Consider the following 22,462-nt stretch of genomic DNA (forward strand, 5'->3'; position numbering starts at 1 on the left):
TCACGTACCAGAGCCACTGACGTGTGAAACCGGCCTTACTGGGAAGCATGAATGAAGGCGGCCTTGAATATCTTGTTTTCCTGCACAATTAGGTGGCACATCCTCTCCAAGTTTTTATTGTTCATTGGGAAGACGTACCTCTCATATCTACTTTTAATGTAGCTCTACTTCTTATTACGATGTACCCATTATTTCATATATTCATTGGATCAAAGCTAAAGGGAAAATTGTGTTAAAAAATGTTTTCTGTTATTTCTATTGTAGTTATTTACTGGTCCACATCCTGACACTTAAGCTGCCATCATCTGCCACATCTTGTGTACATCCTCAGTACAATCATGTGAAGCACAAAACAGGCTCTTGGACAAATTATAACTTTACCTAAAAGTCAGTAACTAGTTTGGTCTTCAGTATGAAGAGATAGATAGATAGATAGATAGATAGATAGATAGATAGATAGATAGATAGATAGATAGATAGATAGATAGATAGATCTACACACACAAAACTATTGGCACCCATGAAACTGTTCTAGAAAATTAAGTATGTGTCTCAGAAAACTATTGCAATTACACATGGTTTGTGATACACATTTTTATTGCCATTGTGTGTATTGGTTCAACATGAAAAGTTAGGAAAATTTTACAGAATTTCACACAAAATTCCAAACATGGACCGACTAAAATTGTTGGCACCCAACTTTGTTTCAAGCATATGATGTTAATTCATCTTGTGTTGTCCGATGCGAACTCGGCTTCAGGAAAATGGCCGCCGCGATCTCCATCTGCGCACGTGCGGCATCCCGCGGCCATTTTCCTGAAGCCCCGGGAAGCCGAGCACTACCATCTGCGCACGCGCGGCCTCCGGAAGATGGCCGCCGCCAGCGATAATCCGTTGTATAGCGCAGATCGCGCTCTTTTTCTTCAGCTGCGCAGTGGATTCGGCTGTTGGGCATGCGCAAACCACTACGCTACCAACGGAAAGATGAGCAAGATCTAGGGGAGAAACAGCGATGTCACCACGCCCATATGACCAGACCAGCGTGAGTGACAGCCCAAAACATCTTTAAATCTTCAAACAGCTGCAGCGCCGGCCTTGGCCCGGTGACACACCCCCCGCATTGTGCCGCCCAGGGCGGCCCGCACCCCCTTCCTACGCCACTGTGTACGATGAAATTGGCTCCAATCAAGCGCTGTCCACAGGGTATGACATGACGTTGCAAGGAGTGATAGCCTTCCTTACTCAAAATCCCTTTTACCTTGTACAAAATCTCCCACTTTACCAGCACCAAAGCAACCCCAGACCATCACATTACCTCCACCATGCTTGACAGAAGGCGTCAGGCACTCTTCCAGCATCTTTTCAGTTGTTCTGCGTCTCACAAATGTTCTTCTTTGTGATCAAAACACTTCAAACTTGTATTCGTCAGTAAATAACACTTTTTTTCCAATCTTCCTCTGTTCAATGTCTGTGTTCTTTTGCCCATATTAATCTTTTCCTTTTATTAGCCAGTCTAAGATATGGCTTTATCTTTGCCACTCTGCCCTGAAGGCCAGCATCCCGGAGTCGCCTCTTCAATGTAGACATTGACACTGGCGTTTTGCGTATTTACACGAGTATAAGCCGAGTTTTTCAGCCCATTTTTTTTAGGCTGAAAGTGCCCCTCTCGGCTTATACTCGAGTCATTGTCCCAGGGGGTCGGCAGGGGAGAGGGAGTAGCAGCTGTCAAATCATACTCACCTGCTCCCGGCGTGTCTCTGCATGTCCCTGCTTCTCCGGCGCCTGCAATTCTTCCTGTGTTCAGCGGTCACGTGGTAATGCTCATTAAAGTAATGAATATGGACGCGACTCCACTCCCATAGAGGTGGAGTGCATATTCATTACTTTAATGAGCGGTACGATGTGACTGCTGACCATAGGAAGAAGCTTCCAGCGCCCAGAGACCATCTGTCAGTGAGAAGCTGCCAGGGACCGCGTCGGGAGCAGGTGAGTATAAAGGGGGAGGACGAGCATTCCGATATTCACCTGTCCCCTTTCCACAGCCGGGCACCGCTCCATTTTCAGCATCCTCTGGCTGTGACGTTCAGGTCAGAGGGCGCGATTAAGTGTTTAGTGTGCGCCGCCCTCTGACTGAACAGTCACTGCAGAGGATGCGGAAGACAGAGCGGTGCCCGGGGACAGGTGAATATCGCAAGTGCTGGTGTCCCTGCCTGCTCAGGACAAGAAGTGAGTATTTTTTTATTTTTTATTATTGAAGCATAATATGGGGCACATTTTCTATGGAGCATCTTATGGGGCCATAATCAACCTTTGTGCGGCATTATATGAGGCATATTTTTGTATGAAGCATCTTAAGGGGCCCATCATAAACTTTATGGAGCATTATATGGAGCATATTTTATTATGGAGCATCTTATGGGGCCCATCATGAACTTTATGGAGCATTATATGGGGCATATTTTGTATGGAACATCTTATGGGGCCCATCATGAACTTTATGGTGCATTATATGGGGCTCCTGATTCATTACGGATATTCATAAACACAACCTGCTGATGTCTCAATTGATTTTACTTTTATTGGTATCTATTTTTATTTTTTAAATTTACCAGTAGCTGCTGCATTTCCCACTCTAGGCTTATACTCGAGTCATTAAGTTTGCCCAGTTTTTTGTGGCAAAATTAGGGGTCTCGGCTTATACTCGGGTCAGCTTATACTCGAGTATATACGGTACTTGTCTTGTTGCTCCGATGTGCAGTGGGGCCTCCCACTTCTCTTTCTACTCTGGTAAGAGCCTGTTTGTGCTCTCCTCTGAATGAAGTAGTACATGCGTTGTAGGAAATCTTCAGTTTCTTGGCAATTTCTCGCATGGAATATCCTTAATTTTTAAGAACAAGAATAGACTGTCGAGTTTCACATGAAAGTTCTTTTTTTCTGGCCATTTTGAGAGTTTAATGGATCCAACAAATGTAATGCTCCAGATTCTCAACTAGCTCAAAGGAAGGTCAGGTTTATAGGTTCTCTCGTCAGCCAAACTATTTTCAGCTGTGCTAACATACTTGCACAAGGGTTTTCAAGGGTATTCTAACCATCCATTAGCCTTCTTACACAGTTTAGCAAACACAAAGTACCATAAGAACACCGGAGTGATGGTTGTTGGAAATGGGCCTCTATACACCTATGAAGATATTGCATGGTAAACATTAACAATGTATAGAGAGTATTTCTGAATCATTTAATGTTAGCTTCATTGGAAAAAAAACACCTGTGCTTTTCTTTCAAAAATAAGGAAATTTGTACGCGACCCTAAACTTTTGAACGGTAGTGTGTGTGTCCATCCACGTAATATGTCAAACAAAAAAAGGAAGGCAGCACTCCAATAGATTATGAAGGTGAAAAAGCTGTGAAGTTTATTTCAGACCCACATCTCGCGACGTTTCGGCTCGCATTGAGCCTTTCTCAAGCAGTGGGTGGTAACAAATTGTGTCCTTATATACATATACCATTCAATCATTTACATAGTAAATAGCCATACATATGTTTACAGTTATTGTGATATATATAGAAGGAAATATAAACAGCCTTAAAAAATATCAATGGGAATGTGGAAGTAAGAGGAGTTTTAAGCACTTTAGCACATTGCACTTTTATACACCAAGGTAACACATGGAGCGTTTATCAAGTATAATGTAAAGTTATCACAATAACTGTAAACATATGTATGGCTATTTACTATGTAAATGATTGAATGGTATACAGTGGGGCAAAAAAGTATTTAGTCAGTCAGCAATAGTGCAAGTTCCACCACTTAAAAAGATGAGAGGCGTCTGTAATTTACATCATAGGTAGACCTCAACTATGGGAGACAAACTGAGAAAAAAAAAAAAATCCAGAAAATCACATTGTCTGTTTTTTTATCATTTTTTTTGCATATTATGCTGGAAAATAAGTATTTGGTCAGAAACAAACAATCAAGATTTCTGGCTCTCACAGACCTGTAACTTCTTCTTTAAGAGTCTCCTCTTTCCTCCACTCATTACCTGTAGTAATGGCACCTGTATAAACTTTTTATCAGTATAAAAAGACACCTGTGCACACCCTCAAACAGTCTGACTCCAAACTCCACTATGGTGAAGACCAAAGAGCTGTCAAAGGACACCAGAAACAAAATTGTAGCCCTGCACCAGGCTGGGAAGACTGAATCTGCAATAGCCAACCAGCTTGGAGTGAAGAAATCAACAGTGGGAGCAATAATTAGAAAATGGAAGACATACAAGACCACTGATAATCTCCCTCGATCTGGGGCTCCACGCAAAATCCCACCCCGTGGGGTCAGAATGATCACAAGAACGGTGAGCAAAAATCCCAGAACCACGCGGGGGGACCTAGTGAATGAACTGCAGAGAGCTGGGACCAATGTAACAAGGCCTACCATAAGTAACACACTACGCCACCATGGACTCAGATCCTGCAGTGCCAGACGTGTCCCACTGCTTAAGCCAGTAGTACATGTCCGGGCCCGTCTGAAGTTTGCTAGAGAGCATTTGGATCATCCAGAGGAGTTTTGGGAGAATGTCCTATGGTCTGATGAAACCAAACTGGAACTGTTTGGTAGAAACACAACTTGTCGTGTTTGGAGGAAAAAGAATACTGAGTTGCATCCATCAAACACCATACCTACTGTAAAGCATGGTGGTGGAAACATCATGCTTTGGGGCTGTTTCTCCGCAAAGGGACCAGGACGACTGATCCGGATACATGAAAGAATGAATGGGGCCATGTATCGTGAGATTTTGAGTGCAAACCTCCTTCCATCAGCAAGGGCATTGAAGATGAAACGTGGCTGGGTCTTTCAACATGACAATGATCCAAAGCACACCGCCAGGGCAACGAAGGAGTGGCTTCGTAAGAAGCATTTCAAGGTCCTGGAGTGGCCTAGCCAGTCTCCAGATCTCAACCCTATAGAAAACCTTTGGAGGGAGTTGAAAGTCCGTGTTGCCAAGCGAAAAGCCAAAAACATCACTGCTCTAGAGGAGGTCTGCATGGAGGAATGGGCCAACATACCAACAACAGTGTGTGGCAACCTTGTGAAGACTTACAGAAAACGTTTGACCTCTGTCATTGCCAACAAAGGATATATTACAAAGTATTGAGATGAAATTTTGTTTCTGACCAAATACTTATTTTCCACCATAATATGCAAATAAAATGATAAAAAAACAGACAATGTGATTTTCTGGATTTTTTTTTCTCAGTTTGTCTCCCATAGTTGAGGTCTACCTATGATGTAAATTACAGACGCCTCTCATCTTTTTAAGTGGTAGAACTTGCACTATTGCTGACTGACTAAATACTTTTTTGCCCCACTGTATGTATATAAGGACACAATTTGTTACCACCCACTGCTTGAGAAAGGCTCAATGCGAGCCGAAACGTCGCGAGATGTGGGTCTGAAATAAACTTCACAGCTTTTTCACCTTCATAATCTATTGGAGTGCTGCCTTCCTTTTTTTGTTTGACATCTTTTTTTGTTTGAGATATATATTATACTACTCCATCTTTTCTACTGTATTATGAGCTATTCTATTCTGTACGCGGCAGATCATTTGCTTTTAATCTATCTAAAATATAAAAAAAAATAAATGGAACACTTAGACAACAGAATATAACTGAGTAAATCAAACTTCTGTGAAATCAAACTGTCCACTTAGCAAGCAACACCATTTGACAATCAATTTCACATGCTGTTGTGCAAGTGGAATAGACAACAGATGGAATTTATTGGCAATTATCAAGACACACTAAATAAAGGAGTGGTTCTGCAGGTGGGGACAACAAGCCACATCTCAGTACCAATGCTTTCTGGCTGATGTTATGGTCACTTTTGAATGTTGGTTGTGCTTTCACACTCGTGGTAGCATGAGACAAACTCTACAACCCACACAAGTGGCTCAGGTAGTGCAGCTCATCCTGGATGGCACATCAATGTGAACTGTGGCAAGAAGGTTTGCTGTGACTGTGTTGTGAATTCTGCTTTTGGGTTCCCTCCAGTGGTTGTAGGTGGGAATGCAATTGTCCCTGAGTTGCAGTCCTGGCCAGGTGTATCTGCTGATTGCAGTTCTGACTGGGATATTTAGGTGTGCAGGATTCATTAGTCCTTGCCAGTTGTCCATGGTTCTGGGAGGTTTTGGATCTTTGTCTGTTCCTCCTGCCTTGCTGCCAATTCAGCAAAGATAAGTGTCTGGTTTTTGTTTCTGTGGCACACATGCTGTGTGCTTAATAATTCTGTGCTATTCTTTTGTTTTCTCTTGTCCAGCTTAGACTGTGTCAGTGTTTTCTCAGTCTTGTTGGATTCTCTGGAGTTGCAGATATACGATCCACATCTTTAGTTAGATGGTGGAATTTTTGTATTTTCTGCTGTGGATATTTTTGGAAGGGTTTTAATACTGACCGCTTAGTATTCTGTCCTTTCCTATTTTAGCTAGAGTGGCCTCTTTTGCTAAATCCTGTTTCCTGCCTGCGTGTGTCTTTTCCTCTACTACTCACAGTCAATATTTGTGGGGGGCTGCCTATCCTTTGGGGTTCTGCTCTGAGGCAAGGTAGAATTCCTATTTCCATCTATAGGGGTATTTAGTCCTCCGGCTGTGTCGAAGTGTCTAGGATTTGTTAGGCACACCCCACGGCTACTTCTAGTTGCAGTGATAAGTTCAGGATTTGCGGTCAGTATAGTTTCCACCAACTCAGAGAAAGTTCCATGCGGCTCCAAGGTCACCGGATCATAACAGACTGTCAGAGTAGTGTCCAAAGGCTGGAGGCGCTACCAGGAGACAGGCCAGTACACCAGGAGACATGGAGGGGGCTGTAGGAGGGCAACAACCCAGCAGCAGGACAGCTGCCTCAGCCTTTGTGCAAGGAAGAACAGGAGAAGCACTGCCAGAGCCCTGCAAAATTACCTCCAGCAGGCCACAAATGTGCATGTGTCTGCACAAATGGTTAGAAACTCACTCCATGAGGATGGTCTGAGTGCCCGACGTCCACAGATGGGGGTTGTGCTCACAGCCCAACACCGTGCAGGACACTTGGCATTTGCCACAGAACACCAGGATTGGCAAATTCGCCACTGGCGCCCTGTGCTCTTCACAGATGAAAGCAGGTTCACACTGAGCACATGTGACAGACATGACAGAGTCTGGAGACGCCGTGGCGAGCGATCTGCTGCCTGCAACATCCTTCAGCATGACAGGTTTGGTAGTGGGTCAGCAATGGTGTGGGGTGGCATTTCTTTGGAGGGCCGCACAGCCCTCCATGTGCTCGCCGGTGGTAGCCTGAATGCCATTAGGTACAGAGATGAGATCCTCAGACCCCTTGTGAGACCATATGCTGGTGCGGTTGGCCCTGGGATCCTCCTAATACAGGACAATGCTAGACTTCATGTGGCAGGAGTGTGTCAGCAGTTCCAGCAAGATGAGGGCATTGAAGGTATGGACTAGCCTGCTGGTTCCCCAAACCTGAATCCGATTGAACACATCTGGGACATCATGTCTCACACCATCCATCAAAGTCACATTGCACCACAGACTGTCCAGGAGATGGCGGATGCTTTAGTCCAGGTCTGGGAGAGCCCTCAGAAGACCATCTGCCGCCTCATCAGGAGCATGCCCAGGCATTGTAGAGAGGTCATACAGGCACTTGGTGGACACACGCACTACTGAGCATCATTTCCTTGTCTTGAGGCATTTTCACTGAATTTGGATCAGCCTGTAATTTGATTTTCCACTTTGATTTTGAGTATCATTCCAAGTTCAGACCTCCATGGGATATTCATTTTGACTTACATTGATCATTTTTATGTGTTATTCTTCTCAACGCATGTAATGAATAAAGATTTGCAACTGGATTATTTAATTCATTGATATCTAGGATGTGGGATTTAAGTGTTCCTTTTGTTTTTTTTGAGCAGTATATATGTTTTGAAGAATAATTGGTTTTAAAACGATGTGTACAGTTGTGTATTACAATGCGATTTTAACATGCAGAGAAATGCTGTATGTAAAAGCTCATGTTAAAAAAATCGCATTGCATATGGATGTCATACAGATGTCATACGATTACTAGATGCGAGAAAATTGCATCCTCGCATTGCAAACGGATTACACACGGATCACTATATGGAGAACATTTGTGTGATTCTTGGCTACCAAAATTGGACCGATTTTTTTTATACGTTAAATATGACTCCAGCTTTAGTGGTAACATTTCTTCCATATAACTTGCGTTTATTTATGGAAAAAAACAGAAATTTGGCAAAAAGTTTGAAAAATTTGCAATTTACAAACTTTCAATTTTTGTACACTTAACCCTTTAATGACCCCTGCTTTTTTCGGTTTTGTGTTATCATCTTTGGCTCCCCTTCTATCCAGAGCTATAACTTTTTTATTTTTCCGTCAGTATATAGCCATGTGAGGGCTTATTTTTTGCGGGGCGAGTTGTACTTTTGAACAACATCATTGGTATTAGTATGTCCTGTACTAGAAAACGGGAAAAAAAATTCCAAGTGCGGTGAAATTGCAAAAAAAAGTGCAATCCCACACTTGTTTCTCGCTTCGCTTTTTTGCTAGGTTCACTAATTGCTAAAACTGACCTGCCATTATGATTCTCCAGGTCATTACGAGTTCATAGACACCAAACATGTATAGGTTATTTTTTATCCAAGTGGTAAAAAAAATTCCAAACTTTGCTAAAAAAAGAAAAAAAAAAATTGCGCAATTTTCCGATACCCGTAGTGTCTCCATTTTTCGTGATCTGGAGTCTGGTGAGGGCTTATTTTTTGCGTGTGGAGCTGATGTTTTTCATTATATAATTTTGGTGCAGATACGTTCTTTTGATCGCCCGTTATTGCATTTTAATGCAATGTTGCGGCGACCAAAAAAAATGTAATTCTGGAGTTTTGAATTTTCTTCTCGCTACACCATTTAGCGATTAGGTTAATCCTTTTTATTATTGATAGATCGGGAGACTCTGAACACGGCAATACCAAATATGTGTAGGTTTGATTTTTTTTTATTGTTTTATTTTGAATGGGGGGTGATTTAAACTTTATATATTTTTTTTTTTTTTTCATATTTTTTTTAAACTTTTTTTTTTTTTAACTTTTGCCATGCTTCAATAACCTCCATGGAAGGCTAGAAGCTGGCATAGCCTGATTGGCTCTGCTACATAGGAGTGATTCTCAGATCGCTCCTATGTAGAATTGCTGCATTGCTATTACCACCTTCCACAGGGTGGCACTCACAGCAATCCAGCATCAACAACCATAGAGGTCTTCAGTAGACCTCTAGTTGTCATGCCGACACATTGCTGACCCCCGATCACGTGACGGGGGTCAGCGATGAGCGCATTTCCGGCCTAATGGCCAAAAGCGCTAGTTAAATGCCACTGTCAGAGTTTGACAGCGGCATTTAACTAGTTAGTAGTGGCGAGTGGATCGCGATTCACCTGACGCACTATTCCGTCTGAGGACAAAAAGGAGTAAAATCAGAGAGTGGTGTCACAAAATAGTTAATAATAGCATTTTCCACATTTCTACTTTACAATTTTGCACAATTTTGGAAACAATTTTTTGTTAGGACGTTATAAGGGTTAAAAGTTGACCAGCGATTTCTCATTTTTCCAACCAAATTTGCAAAACCAGTTTTTTAAAGGGACCACCTCACATTTGAAGTAACTTTGGGGGATCAATGTAACAGAAAAATACCCAAAAGTGACACCATTCTAAAAACTGCAACCCTCAAGGTGCGAAAAACCACATTCAAGAAGTTTATTAACCCTTCAGGCGCTTCACGAGAACTAAAGCAATGTGGAAGTAAAAAATGAACATTTTACTTTTTTCACAAAAAATTTACTTTGGAACCAGTTTTTTTATTTTCACAAGGGTATCAGGAGAAAATGGACCACAAAATTTGTTGTGAAATTTCTCCTGAATACACCAATACCCGTATGTGGGGGAAAGCCACTGTTTGTGTGTCTAGCAGGGCTCAGAAAGGAGGGAGAACCATATGACTTTTTGAACGCAAAATTGGCTGGAATCAATGGTGGTGCTATGTCGCGTTTGGAGACCTCCTGATGTACCTAAACAGTGGAGCCCCCCAATTCTAACCACAACCCTAACCCCAACACACTCTATACCTGTGTGTAATCGCCCCTGTATATAGTATGTACCTGTATGTCATCTCCCCTGTGTATAGTATATACCAGGATGTCATCTCCTCCTGTATATAGTATATACCTGTGTGTCATCTCCTCCTGTATATAGTATATACCTGTGTGTCATCTCCTCCTGTATATAGTATATACGTGTGTCATCTCCTCCTGTATATAGTATATACCTGTAAGTCATCTCCTCCTGTATATAGTATATACCTGTGTGTCATCTCCTCCTGTATATAGTACTAAATTGGCAGCCTGATAAATCCCCAGCCAACAGGAAGCCCTCCCCCCTGGCAGTATATATTAGCTCACACATACACATAATAGACAGGTCATGTGACTGACAGCTGCTGTATTTCCTATATGGTACATTTGTTGCTCTTGTAGTTTGCCTGCTTATTAATCAGATTTTTATTTTTGAAAGATAATACCAGACTTGTGTGTGTTTTAGGGCGAGTTTCATGTGTCAAGTTGTGTGTGTTGAGTTGCATGTGGCGACATGCATGTAGCGACTTTTGTGAGATGAGTTGTGTGGCGACATGCGTGTAGCACCTTTTTGTGTGTCGAGTTGCATGTGACAGGTTAGTGTAGCAAGTTGTGTGCAGCAAGTTTTGCGCATGGCGAGTTTTATGTGTGGTGCGTTTTGAGTATGTGCAAGTTTTGAGTGAGGCAACTTTTGCATGTGTTGCAACTTTTGTGCATGTAGCAATTTTTTCACGTGTGCAAGTTTTGCGTGTGGCAAGTTTTCCATGAGGTGAGTTTTGCACGTGTGGCGAGTTTTGCGTGAGCCTAGTTTTGCATGTGGCGAGTTTTGCGTGAGCCTAGTTTTGCATGTGGCGAGTTTTGCGTGAGCCTAGTTTTGCGCGTGGCGAGTTTTGAGCGGCGACTTTTGTGTTTCGACTTTTATGTGGCGAGGTTGGTGTATGTGTGGTGAAATGTGTGCTACGGGTGGTATATGCGTTCAAGCACGTGGTAGTTTGTGGCGCCTTTTGTGTGTGTGTTCATATCCCCGAGTGTGGTGAGTATCCCATGTCGGGGCCCCACCTTAGCATCTGTACGGTATATACTCTTTGGTGCCATCGCTCTCACTCTTTAAGTCCCCCTTGTTCACATCTGGCAGCTGTCAATTTGCCTCCAACACTTTTCCTTTCACTTTTTCCCCATTATGTAGATGGGGGCAAAATTGTTTGGTGAATTGGAAAGCGCGGGGTTAAAATTTCACCTCACAACATAGCCTATGACGCTCTCAGGGTCCAGACGTGTGACTGTGCAAAATTTTGTGGCTGTAGCTGCGACGGTGCAGATACCAATCCCGGACATACACACACACATATATATACCGTATATAGCAGAATTACTATTTATGACTTCTGGAATCTGAGCCCAGAAATCCTTCCACTATTAAAATCTCTCAATATATAGCAGAACATTCCTAGGAAGTCAAGACATTTAAATGGAAACTATCAGGTCCAATAAAGCTATTAACTTGCAGATATAGGATTACTTTGCAGGTTTATAGCGTCATGAAGGTGCCCAACGGCAGTAATTAAAGTACGAATACCGGAGGAAAATAAACTTATTTAGTCCAAGGAGTCACCGGCTTTCAGTCATAGAGGTATACACTTATAAACCGAAGAAAAGAGTTTGCTCAAAAAGAGCAACACAGTCTATGGTCAGATGATAAATGAGTCACCACGTGGAAGCCAACAAGAATAGTATATCCTAGAACAGACTGTGAAAACAGCATAGGGGTAAATAATGCAATCAATTTTATTAAATATGTACAGCATACATAACTGTGGACAACATGCAACAAAGCAATGTAGATAAAGGTAGAAGCAGCTAAAAGATACTGACATCTATACAGATGACGAACATGGATGCCAGAAGAGGTATACACTGTTCACAACACAGAGCAGCGGCTGTAAGCACAACCCAGCACATTAGCAGTCGGCTCCATAATGCATCAGTATAGAGTCTGGTGTTGAAGTGCCACGGCGTGGTTACAGAATCTGCTCACTGTGTACAGAACCCTGAAAGTAGCTACACCGAGACACCTGTGTGACTGAAAGCTGGCAGCTCACGGGAGGAATAAGTGATACACTCTACATGCCTCACTTCGAGTCCTGACCAAAACACTGCAAGCGTAGTAACAGAACCCAATTAGGCATTTCTGAGACCAGGGCTATACAAACTAAGGCTGCCGTCACACTAGCAGTGTTTGGTCAGTATTTTACATCAGTATTTGCAGCCAAAACCAGGAGTGGAACAAATAGAGGAAAAGTATAATAGAAACATATGCACAACTTCTGCATTTATCACCCACTCCTGGTTTTGGCTACAAATACTGATGTAAAATACTGACCAAATACTGCTAGTGTGACGGCAGCCTAAGACACAAGGGTGCAACACCCAGGATTTAAAAATGTAATAGGGACTGGCAAGAGCAGCTTTGGAGTGTGATAGATGCATTGAAAAGTAAAAAATTCTGTGCAAAGTTAAGGCCCATTTACACTGGCTATTTGAATCCCTTTAACAAGCATCGATTTGTCAAACGGAGCTCACTGACAACGGCAAACACAAACTGATGAGCACAAAAGAATCAATATGATTATTCTGTACCTAGACGGTATTCATGTTGTTGCCGGCATATCCCGCCTACACGATGTGCTACCGACAACGTTGATTTTTATGCCATTTTATGCCATTTGCATCGGGCAGATGCAAATGACACTCTGATCAGAGTGTGATCATAGTGTGCGCCGATTCTCTCGGATGAGAAGATAGAGAAAATAAATTCTCCATCTTCTCCATTCTGTCAAGGTGCCGAAATCGGATTGCACTTAGCTATTATCCGAGTGCAGTCCGAAGTTTTCCACGCACTGATTGATTTGCATGAGTATCACATTAAACTCGGGCATGCTGCTCTTTTCTTATTTGAACAGAATTTGAGAAAAAAATAAAAAAAATTGTCAAACATGTGCACGGCCCTATGGAATAACATTGGTCCGAGTGCAATCCGATCAGACTCAGACCAAAACTACGCTCTTCTGAACCGGCCAATGCTTAGAAAACATGTACGGATTACCTGAGCGGAGTTTAAAGCGAACCCGTCAGCTGTTTTTGCCGATATAAGATGTGGCCACCGCCTTTCAGAGTTTATAATGCTGTAGATAATCCCCAGATCCAACCTGAAAGTTAAGAAAAATAAGTTTTATTATACTCACCCAGTCCAATGGGTGTCACAGATCCGGATCCGGCGCCTCCCATCTTCTTGCAACGCTGCCCTCCTGCTTGTTTCATGGCTCCCCGACATCACGCTCCTGCGCATCATGTCGAGGTCAGAGAGGTCGAGGTCAGAGAGGTCCAGCGCCTGCGTACTACAGTACTTTGCTCTGCCCTCAACAGGGTAAATAAGTACGCCTACACAGGAGAATGATGCCGGGGAGCCTGTGAAGCAAGCACCCAAACCCTCCCCCCCCCCCCCCGTGTGAGTATAATAAAACTTATTTTTCTTATCTTTCAGGTCAGATATGGGGCTTATCTATAGCATTATAGAATACTGTAGATAAGCCCCTGAAAGTCAGTGGCCATCTCTTAAGGTACCGTCACACTAGACGATATCGCTAGCGATCCGTGACGTTGCAGCGTCCTCGCTAGCGATATCGTCCAGTGTGACAGGCCCCTGCTGTGCTGTCGCTGGTCGGGGAAGAAAGTCCAGAACTTTATTTGGTCGCTGGACTCCCCGCAGACATCGCTGAATCGGCGTGTGTGACACCGATCCAGCGATGTCTTCACTGGTAACCAGGGTAAACATCGGGTAACTAAGCGCAGGGCCGCGCTTAGTAACCCGATGTTTACCCTGGTTACCATCCTAAAAGTAAAAAAAAACAAACACTACATACTTACCTACAGCCGTCTGTCCTCCAGCACTGTGCTCTGCACTCCTCCTGTACTGGCTGTGAGCGTCGGTCAGCCGGAAAGCAGAGCGGTGACGTCACCGCTCTGCTTTCCGGCCGCTGTGCTCACAGCCAGTACAGGAGGAGTGCAGAGCACAGCGCTGGAGGACAGACGGCTGTAGGCAAGTATGTAGTGTGTTTTTTTTTACTTTTAGGATGGTAACCAGGGTAAACATCGGGTTACTAAGCGCGGCCCTGCGCTTAGTTACCCGATGTTTACCCTGGTTACCTGCATCGTTGGTCGCTGGAGAGCGGTCTGTGTGACAGCTCTCCAGCGACCAAACAGCGACGCTGCAGTGATCCGGATCGTTGTCGGTATCGCTGCAGCGTCGCTAAGTGTGACCTTTATATCTTTATATCGGCCAAAACTGGTGACTGGTAACTGTTTACCCATTAGATAAACCTCCCACATGTCCTACGGATACTTGAAATGTTATTGCAGAAATCATACATGTTATTTCTCACATACCAAATAAATACCATCAGTGAACCATGTAGCATATTTTCGGACATCCAATGTGATGTGAAGGCATAACACTAAACAGCAAAACCACAAAAAGAGGACTTAAAAATCCTTCAAAAATAACAGGTGCAAAAATAGAGATGAAACCACTCACGGCCTACCAATCCATGGAGGGGGTGGTTGCTTGGTATATTAAAAATATCGACTAATACCTCACATTTTTATATGTATTTTCTGCACTTTACTTTTCGGGATGCAGCTGGGCCCATTTGGTCTTGTAAACTGTGGTGTCTTCACATGGGATGCATTTGGATAGCACTGGGCAGCCCACCTGATCGAATGGTATGGGTGTCACTAATAGGCTGCTAACCTGGATGCTGTGCATCACCTGTATGTGAACAGAACCCCATACAAGTCTCTATACAAGTCTCTATTGTGCACTAATAAACCAAGCAACCACCCCCTCCATGGATTGGTAGGCCGAGAGTGGTGGTTTCATCGGTATTTTTGCACCTGTGTTGCCGCCATCTTAACTACATGGGTCCGCTGCATCCTGATAGTGGGTTTGTTTGGAGGCCTGGGCAGGTAAACATCGCTGCCTTCTTTCTGCTGTTTTTGATTTGATGTGAGGGATAAGTACCTACAACACACGAAAAAAAAGGAAATACTTAAATCATAAATCAAAACTTGATGAATGAAAAATATAAGTTGACAATCTTTATCAATTTACATTACAGTTGAAACCAGAAGTTTACATGCACTATATAAAAGACACATATGTTAGGGTTGGCGGAACGCACCAAATATATTGTTTATTAAAAGGAATTAGTGCGTTCGCAACCCGGGATCCACCGTGCAGGAATGTACCTGCTGCTAAATAATGGCGACTCTATATGGCGGTATATACCAACTCTGTTAGCTTCACAGAGTAACCGCGAGAGATGAGGTCTGTGCCCTGTTAGACTTTCACAGAGGCACAGGCCAACTACCCAGATGTGAGCAGTGAGTGGTCATGCATGCATACACAATCTCCTCGCCGGAGGAGCCAGCATTCTAGGGGCTTATTTCAGCCGGGTCCCTGAACACATACAAACACATGACCACATTGGCGCAAAGCATATAGCAAAAGACGATACTAGCGCATGGCCGTGCGGTCATGCGCAGTTTATATAGTTGCAGCACAGGAAGCTGCTACTGAAGTTTTTGCCCTTTCAGGACCTTCCAGAAGGACCAATGGAAAGTGCTGCAGTACCTGAGCATGTTTTGCCCTTTCAGGACCTTCCAGAAGGACCAATGGAATGTACTGCAGCACCTGAGCATGTGACCGAACATGTGGCCCTCGACCTCCAATGGGAGACCCTGCCCTGGGCATGCTCAGTGTGAGTAAACAGGGACTTAGTCCCAGAGAGGCTCGCTCACCGCAGATCAGTGCAGGGTACCATAGGAAAGCCAGAAAAGGCAGTAGTGACCCTATGCACCGAATCAGCCCCAGCGAGACGCTGGGAGCGACGTCTCCGCTGAGCAGAGCCCACTGCGGCCGATACCGAATGGGAGACCGCAGCAGACACGGATCGAGATTCCCCCTGTGCAGCAGAGGAAACACGACTCCTAACATTACCCCCCCCCTCCTAGGGCCCCCCCCCTCCTTGAGCCTCACTACGCTCAAAAGCTGCGATAAGCAGCGGAGCCCGAATGTGCTCCACAGGCTCCCAGGTTCTATCCTCTGGGCCGTGACCCTTCCAGTCCACCAGATAAAATTTCTTGCCACGTACCACCTTGCACCCCACAATAGCATTCACCTCAAACTCATCCGTGGATGAACCCGATGTCCCAGCAGATGACTCGGAAAACCGGGACAAATGAACGGGCTTTAAGAGGGAAACGTGGAAAGTATCGGTGATACCAAGGCGTGGAGGAATAGCCAAACGGTAGACCACAGGGTTGACCTGTTCCAGAACCTTAAACGGGCCAATGTAGCGAGGAGCAAACTTAGTGGACTCAACTCGCAGCCTGATGTTACGGGCGCAGAGCCACACTAAGTCGCCAGGAGCAAAGACCGGAGCGGGGCGCCGGTGTGTATCAGCCGAAACCCTCATTCTCTCCTTGGAGGCCCGGATGGCATCCTGTGTGCGGTCCCAGATGTCGCGTGCCTCCACCGCCCAGTCTGCCACCCTAGAATCGGTGGATGACACGGGCATGGGCACAGGGACACGCGGATGCTGGCCGTAATTAAGGAGAAAAGGAGTTTGACCAGTGGAATCGGCTACGGCGTTGTTCAGGGCAAATTCCGCCCAAGGTAGCAAAGATGCCCAGTCATCCTGCCTAGCAGAGACAAAATGTCGCAAATATGTCACCAGAGTCTGGTTGGTTCTCTCCACCAACCCATTCGTCTCGGGATGGTATGCAGAGGAGAGGTTTAACTCTATGCTGAGTAAACGGCAGAGCTCTCTCCAAAACCGAGATGCGAACTGGGGACCCCGATCGCTGACAATCTTATCAGGCATACCATGCAAACGGAAAACGTGTTTAATGAACAACACCGCCAAGGCCCGTGCTGAGGGTAACCGAGGAAGCGGCACCAAATGCACCATCTTGGAGAAATGGTCGGTGACAACCCAAATAATGGAGCAGCCACGCGACTTGGGTAGACCCACCACAAAGTCCATCCCGACCATCTCCCAGGGCCTGTCTGCCACCGGTAGAGGGTAAAGCAACCCAGCAGGCCGTTGCCGAGGAGACCGATTCTGGGCGCAAGAAACGCACGCCTGAATATAGTCCTTGACATCTCGGGCCATATGCGGCCACCAGTATGTTCTCGCCAGAAGCTCAGATGTCCTCTTGGTCCCAAAATGCCCACCCACTCTGGAGGAGTGAGCCCAAGAGAGAACCTCCGGTCGCAAGTTAGCTGGTACGAAAGTCTTGCCCGGGGGCACAGACTCTAGCGAAACCGGAGCTACAGTTCTCAGGCTCTCAGAAGGGACAATTAGCCGAGGCTCCTCCTCCTGCTCCTCCTCCTCCTCCGATGACACCACGGAGCGAGAGAGAGCGTCAGCACGAACGTTCTTCTCCCCGGAGAGGAAATGGAGAGTAAAATGGAACCGGGAGAAGAACAGGGACCATCTAGCCTGGCGAGAATTCAGCCGCTGGGCCGTTTGCAGATACACCAAGTTCTTGTGGTCAGTGAAGACTTGGAAGGGAAAGCGAGCTCCCTCCAAGAGATGTCTCCACTCTGAAAAAGCCAACTTCATGGCCAGCAACTCCCTGTCCCCGATGGAATAATTCCTTTCCGCTGGTGTGAAGGTCTTGGAGAAGAAGAAGCAAGGATGCTTCCGACCTTGAGCATCCTTTTGGAAAAGGACTGCTCCAGCACCAACGGATGAGGCATCCACCTCCAAGATAAATGGTTTATCAACATCGGGGCGATGTAGGATGGGAGCGCTAGCGAAGTGTGACTTGATCGAGAGCAAGGCTTTGGAGACCTCCTCTGACCACAACTTGGGATTTGCTCCCTTCTTGGTGAGGGCAACCAAGGGAGCTACCAAAGTTGAGAAGTGTGGAATGAACTGGCGATAGTAATTAATGAACCCCATAAAGCGCTGCACCGCTTTAAGAGAATGGGGTTCCTGCCAGTCCATTACAGCCTGTAGCTTGGCAGGATCCATAGCCAAACCCTGGGCAGAGATGATATAACCAAGGAAAGACAAGGACTCCTGCTCAAACACACAGTTCTCCAACTTGGCGTAGAGGGAGTTTGCCCGTAAGAGGTCGAAGACTTTGCGAACATCTCTCCGATGGGAGTCAATATCTGGAGAGAAGATGAGAATATCATCCAGATAGACTACGACCGAGGTGGTGAGCATATCCCGGAAGATGTCGTTCACAAAGTCTTGGAAAACGGCTGGGGCATTACAGAGCCCGAAGGGCATCACCAGATATTCATAGTGCCCATCCCTGGTGTTAAAAGCCGTCTTCCATTCATCCCCCTCACGGATGCGAATCAGGTTGTAAGCACCCCGCAGATCTAACTTTGTAAATACCCTCGGTCCCCGTAGCCTATCGAACAGCTCAGATATCAGGGGTAGTGGGTACTTGTTCTTAACGGTGATGGCGTTAAGACCCCTGTAGTCTATGCATGGACGTAAGTCTCCAGTCTTCTTCTGTACGAAGAAGAACCCTGCCCCTGCCGGTGACACTGACTTCCTAATGAATCCTCTTGCCAGATTCTCCTGGATGTACTGGGACATTGCCTCCGTCTCCGGGAGAGATAACGGATAGACTCGACCCCGGGGAGGCTCAGCACCAGGCAAGAGGTCAATAGGACAGTCATAGGGGCGGTGAGGCGGAAGGGTCTCCGCAGCTCTTTTGGAGAACACGTCTGCATAGGGCCAATAGTGCTTGGGGAGAGAGGAAAGATCTGCGGGTACTTGTGTAGTAGCAACCTGAACGCACTCCCTCAGACATCTACCCTCGCAAGATTTACTCCAACCCAAAATTCTCCCAGAGGACCACTCAATATGAGGAGAATGACAGCGAAGCCATGGTATCCCCAACAGGACCTCATCAATTCCCTCAGGAATGACTAATAGGGAGATTATCACCTGATGTGATGGAGACACAGATAGCGTGAAAGGAATGGTTTGGTGGGTAATCTGTGAAGGTAGTGTTGACCCATTTACCACTCGAACGGTTACCGGCTTGGCGAGCATCACCAAGGGTATTGCGTGACGCTGGGCAAAAGCGGAAGACATAAATTTACCCTCTGCCCCAGAATCCACGCATAGCTCGACCATAAGAGTGGATGGGCCTATGGTAATTGTCCCCTTGAAGGACAACTTTGAGGCAAACGTCGCCGTGTCTAGTGTACCTCCTCCAACTGCCACTAGACGCTGACGTTTCCCCGACCGCTGAGGACCCTTGGAGGCAAGGTGTCCTGACTGCTGGCAAACATGACGAACCTTATGTGCACGGGCAGACAGACTTAGATCCCGCTCGTGTCACCTCTAAGGCCTCATGTGACTCGGATGCCTGGACTGGAGATTCCAAAGGTTTGGCGAAGGTGGGAGCCAGCCGAAACCTCTGCCTACACTGGGCTCGCTCCAACCTCCGCTCGTTAAAACGGAGGTCAATACGAGTAGATACGGCTATGAGCTCCTCCAGTGTGGCGGGAATCTCCCTAGTGGCCAAAGCGTCCTTCACATGGTCAGCCAGCCCCCTCCAAAATACGGGAATGAGGGTTTTATCTGGCCATTCCAACTCAGATGCTAATGTCCGGAAGTGAACAGCAAAATGGCTGACCATGGTTGAACCCTGAGTCAAAGCCAGCAGTTGGAGCGCTGTATCATGGGTGACTTGAGATCCTAAAAAGACCTGTTTCAGAGTGTCCAGAAACCTAGGAACACTCCGCACCACATGATCGTTGCGCTCCCACAGCGGCGTAGCCCACTCCAACGCTCTGTCCGACAGGAGAGAGATTATGAATCCCAACTTTGCCCGCTCAGTAGGGAAACGTGCAGCCAGAAGCTCGAGGTGTATACCGCATTGGCTCACGAAACCCCTACAGGACTTACTGTCCCCAGAGTATCTCTCAGGCAAAGGAAGGTGAGATAGGGTCGGAACAGAGGTGGCAGTGGGTAAAGCTGCTGCAGCCACGCTAGCAGCCTGAACAGCTATTGCGGTAACATCCACCGCCGAGGTTGCACGCTCAAGAGACGCCAACCGGCCCTCCAGCAGCTGGATGTACCCCTGCAATCGCTGTTCATCCGCCATTACTTAGCCAGATCCTGGCGCTAGTATACTGTTAGGGTTGGCGGAACGCACCAAATATATTGTTTATTAAAAGGAATTAGTGCGTTCGCAACCCGGGATCCACCGTGCAGGAAAGTACCTGCTGCTAAATAATGGCGGCTCTATATGGCGGTATATACCAACTCTGTTAGCTTCACAGAGTAACCGCGAGAGATGAGGTCTGTGCCGTGTTAGACTTTCACAGAGGCACAGGCCAACTACCCAGATGTGAGCAGTGAGTGGTCATGCATGCATACACAATCTCCTCGCCGGAGGAGCCAGTATTCTAGGGGCTTATTTCAGCCGGGTCCCTGAACACATACAAACACATGACCACATTGGCGCAAAGCATATAGCAAAAGACGATACTAGCGCATGGCCGTGCGGTCATGCGCAGTTTACATAGTTGCAGCACAGGAAGCTGCTACTGAAGTTTTTGCCCTTTCAGGACCTTCCAGAAGGACCAATGGAAAGTGCTGCAGTACCTGAGCATGTTTTGCCCTTTCAGGACCTTCCAGAAGGACCAATGGAATGTACTGCAGCACCTGAGCATGTGACCGAACATGTGGCCCTCGACCTCCAATGGGAGACCCTGCCCTGGGCATGCTCAGTGTGAGTAAACAGGGACTTAGTCCCAGAGAGGCTCGCTCACCGCAGATCAGTGCAGGGTACCATAGGAAAGCCAGAAAAGGCAGTAGTGACCCTATGCACCGAATCAGCCCCAGCGAGACGCTGGGAGCGACGTCTCCGCTGAGCAGAGCCCACTGCGGCCGATACCGAATGGGAGACCGCAGCAGACACGGATCGAGATTCCCCCTGTGCAGCAGAGGAAACTCGACTCCTAACACATATGCATGTTCTTCTCAATATCTGACATGAAATCAGAATAAACCTTTCCCGTTTCAGGTCAATTAGGATTACCATAAGTATTAATATTTGCCAAATGCCAAAACGAAAGAGAATATTTTAACCCCTTCATGACCCAGCCTATTTTGACCTTAATGACCTGGCCGTTTTTTGCAATTCTGACCAGTGTCCCTTTATGAGGTAATAACTCAGGAACGCTTCAACGGATCCTAGCGGTTCTGAGATTGTTTTTTCGTGACATATTGGGCTTCATGTTAGTGGTAAATTTAGGTCAATAAATTCTGCGTTTATTTGTGATAAAAACGGAAATTTGGCGAAAATTTTGAAAATTTCGCAATTTTCACATTTTGAATTTTTATTCTGTTAAACCAGAGAGTTATGTGACACAAAATAGTTAATAAATAACATTTCCCACATGTCTACTTTACACCAGCACAATTTTGGAAACAAAATTTTTTTTTGCTAGGAAGTTATAAGAGTTAAAATTTGACCAGCGATTTCTCATTTTTACAACGAAATTTACAAAACCATTTTTTTTAGGGACCACCTCACATTTGAAGTCAGTTTGAGGGGTCTATATGGATGAAAATACCCAAAAGTGACACCATTCTAAAAAATGCACCCCTCAAGGTGCTCAAAACCACATTCAAGAAGTTTTTTAACCCTTCAGGTGCTTCACAGCAGCAGAAGCAACATGGAAGGAAAAAATGAACATTTAACTTTTTAGTCACAAAAATTATCTTTTAGCAACATTTTTTTTATTTTCCCAATGGTACAAGGAGAAACTGAACCACGAAAGTTGTTGTCCAATTTGTCCTGAGTACGCTGATACCTCATATGTGGGGGTAAACCACTGTTTGGGCGCACGGCAGGGCTTGGAAGGGAAGGAGCGCCATTTGACTTTTTGAATGAAAAATTGGCTCCACTCTTTAGCGGACACCATGTCACGTTTGGAGAGCCCCCGTGTGCCTAAAAATTGGAGCTCCCCCACACGTGACCCCATTTTGGAAACTAGACGCCCCAAGGAACTTATCTAGATGCATAGTGAGAACTTTGAACCCCCGGGGGCTTCACAAATTGATCCGTAAAAATGAAAAAGTACTTTTTTTTCACAAAAAAATTCTTTTAGCCTCAATTTTTTTCATTTTCACATGGGCAACAGGATAAAATGGATCCTAAAATT

At 45.5% G+C, this 22,462-nt stretch overlaps 1 protein-coding gene across 1 annotated transcript in view; it reads right to left on the reverse strand.

Moving 5' to 3' along the window:
* Window positions 1-22,462, reverse strand: part of STARD9 (StAR related lipid transfer domain containing 9) — a 313,170-nt gene that overhangs the window by 265,067 nt on the left and 25,641 nt on the right. The gene's annotated exons all lie outside the window — the stretch shown is intronic.

The sequence above is a fragment of the Ranitomeya imitator genome, chromosome 1 (genome assembly GCF_032444005.1).
Source record: "Ranitomeya imitator isolate aRanImi1 chromosome 1, aRanImi1.pri, whole genome shotgun sequence".
NCBI lineage: Eukaryota > Metazoa > Chordata > Amphibia > Anura > Dendrobatidae > Ranitomeya > Ranitomeya imitator.